Source organism: Dipodomys ordii, unplaced genomic scaffold (genome assembly GCF_000151885.1).
Source record: "Dipodomys ordii isolate 6190 unplaced genomic scaffold, Dord_2.0 Scaffold13, whole genome shotgun sequence".
Taxonomy (NCBI): Eukaryota; Metazoa; Chordata; class Mammalia; order Rodentia; family Heteromyidae; genus Dipodomys; species Dipodomys ordii.
Genome location: NW_012267229.1, coordinates 14,627,008 through 14,630,148, shown reverse-complemented (window position 1 = coordinate 14,630,148; position 3,141 = coordinate 14,627,008).

Below are 3,141 nucleotides of genomic sequence, written 5' to 3'. Positions count from 1 at the left end.
AAGCCAGCATGTGTGAGCGTGATGATTCATTGGCTGACAAGCCAAGAAGCTGCCTTGTTTGATGCTCGCCGGCCTTCCACATCTAGGCTCCAGAAGGCATCCTGGAGATGACAGCTCTTTTCCCAGTGTTCCTTTTAGCTGCTGAGTGGATGAGTGCAGTCCAGGCTTGGGAGATGCAGGCTTTGAACCTGATATCCTCCTAAACCAGAACACAGTGTGCTGCGCCTCCTCCAGCCTGCCAAGTGCACCCCTCCACAAGCTATGACCTCAGACAGTTGCTTTCTTTGACAAATTAGAAGGTATTTATGAAAAAAACAATTTGCTTTTTCTTCCCCTTGTTCCAGATTCCCAAGGGGAGAATGTCTTACTGCAGATGTGAGGGCATTTTACTGCAGATGTGGGGGCATTTTGGAGGGAGGGGTTTTTGTTGTTATTTTGTTGAACTCCAGGCCTCTTGCTCTCATTAGTTGTGTTTTTTTGGTTGTTTGTTTGAGGCTGGCACTCTACAATTTGAACCATAGCTCTACTTCCAGCTTTTTTGCTGGTTAATTGGAAATAGTCTGACAGACTTCTCTGCCTGGGGCTAGCTTTAAACTATGATCCATAGATCTCAGTCTCCTGAATAGCTAGGATTATAGACATGAACCACTGGTGCCCAGCTGGAGTGATGTTTTCTGTTTTTGTTTTTTGTGCCAGTCCTGGGGCTTGAACTCAGGGTCTGGGTGTTGTCTCTGAGTTTTTGTGCTCAAGGCTAACACTCTACCAATTGAGCCATAGCTCTGTTTTCAGCTTTTTGTTGGTTAATTGGAGATAAGAGTCTCATGGACTTTCCTGCCTGGGCTGGCTTTGAATTGTGATCCTCAGATCCCAGCCTCCTGAGTAGTTAGGGTTACAGGCATGAGCCCTGGTGCCCCACTTTGGAGTGAGAGTTTTTTTTTGTTTGTTTTTTGTTTTTGGAGTGAGGGTTTTGACAGTACACAGAAGGTACCCCTGCAAGCTTGCTCTTGGGAACAGGAAGTGGAACTGGCCCAGGAAGTGGAGAAAGAACTGAGCTCTTCTGAGTAGTGGTTTGAGAAGGAGCTGCCAGGTGGAGAGTCCCTGTGTTCTGCACTAGGACTCAGCTCCAGCAGCTTTGAGTGTCATAATTTAATCGAATGAAATCCAGGCAGAATAGAATGCATGTCCCAAGGTAGGCGCTACAAACCCTGTTCTCATTACTATTCCAGGTAGAAACCTGTGGGCCAGATCACAGCTGAGAGCCGGTAGGCAGAATCAGGCCATGTCTTAAGACTTTTTTTTTTTTTTTTTGGTTAATGGGGTGCTTTAGTAGAGTTGGCACACTGGGTCTCATACTTGCTAGATAGGCATCCTACCAATTGAGCCACATCCCCATTCCTAAGACACTCTTTTTTTTTTTTTTAGTCAGTCGTAGGGCTTGAATTCTGGGCCTGGGCGCTGTCCCTGAGCTCTTCAGTTCAAGGTTAGCACTCTACCACTTGAACCACAGTGCCATTTCCAGTTTTCTGGTAGTTAATTGGAGATAAAAGTCTCATGGACTTTTCTGCCTGGGCTGGCTTTGAACTGTGATCCTCAGATCTCAGCCTCCTGAGTAGCTAGAATTACAGGCGTGAGCCACTGGTGCCTGGCCCTAAGACACTTGTTGGTGCAGTAGTGCATGTCTGTAATCCCCACATTTGGGAGGCTAACACAGGATTAACTGCATTCAAGGCTAGTCTATGTTATGTAGTGAAACTCTGTCTCAAACAGTAACAACAATTTAAAAAAAAACCTCTTTTGGAGTGTTTTTGTTTATTTTATTTTATTTTTTTTGGGTCCGGTCATGGGGCCTGAACTCTGGGCTTGGGCACTGTCCCTCAGCTCTTCAGCTCAAGACTAGCGCTCTACCACTTGAGCCACAGCGCCACTTCTGGCTTATGTGGTGCTGAGGAATCGAACCCAGGGCCTCGAGCATGCAAGGCAAGCGCTCTACCACTGAGCCACCTTCCCAGCCCCTTGGAGTGTTTTTGTTTATATATGTCATGAACCATTTTTATATCTGTGAGAGCCTATCAACCAGAGTGATATTTCCATAACTCATTCAGTCAAGTACATAAGATTAAAAGAGAGACCTTAAGCCTGGTGGTGCTGGTGTTCCATACCTGTAATCCTAGCTACTCAGGAGGCTGAGATCTGAGGAACGAGGTTCAAAGCCAGCCCAGGCAGGAAAGTCCATGAGAGTCTTATTGCCAGTTAACCAACAGAAAATCGGAAGTGGCACTATGGCTCAAGTGGTAGAGCATCCACCTTGAACTGAAGAGCTTAAGGACAGTGGCCAGGCCCAGAGTTCAAGCCCCACGACCAACAGAGAAAAAAAAATGAATATCGAAAGTTATCAAAATGAATATAGCTTAGTTATAGATCCCTATCACAAAAGAAGTATTCTAGTGATTTAGGAATCTAATCATAATAAAATACCCTTGTACAATACATACACACTTGTGTGTGTGCCAGTACCAACACTTGAACTTGGACCTCTCAGCTTTCTTGTTCTTGGCTGGTACTCTACCATTTGAACCATGCTTCCAGTCTGGCTTTTTTCTGGCTAATTGATGATGGAGCCTCAAAGACTTTTCTGTCTACACTGACTTCAAATCTAGATCCTTCAGGTTTCAGGCTCCTGAGTAGTATAGATATGAACTACTAGTACCTGGCTAAATTATCTCACAGGAGCTGGGTGACAGTGGCACTGTGGCTCAAGAGGTAGAGCCCTCACCTTGAGCTGAAGAGCTCAGGGATAGCACCCAAGCCCAGAGTTCAAGCCCCATGACCAACCAAAAAAAAAAGAATCTCATGGAGCTGGGAAGGTGGCTCAGTGGTAGAGCACTTGCCTTGAATGCATGAGGCCCTGGGTTTGATTTCTCAGCACCACATAAGCAGAAAAAGCCAGAAGTGGTGCTGTGGCTCAAATGGTAGAGGGCTAGCCTTGAACAGAAGAGCTGAGGGACAGCACTCAAGCCCAGAGTTCAGGCCCCACAATCAATGACAACAACAACAAAAGAATCTCATATCTGGGTACTGGTGGCTCACACCTGTAATTCTAGCTACTGAAATCTCAGTTCAAAGCCAGCTGGGGCAGGAAAG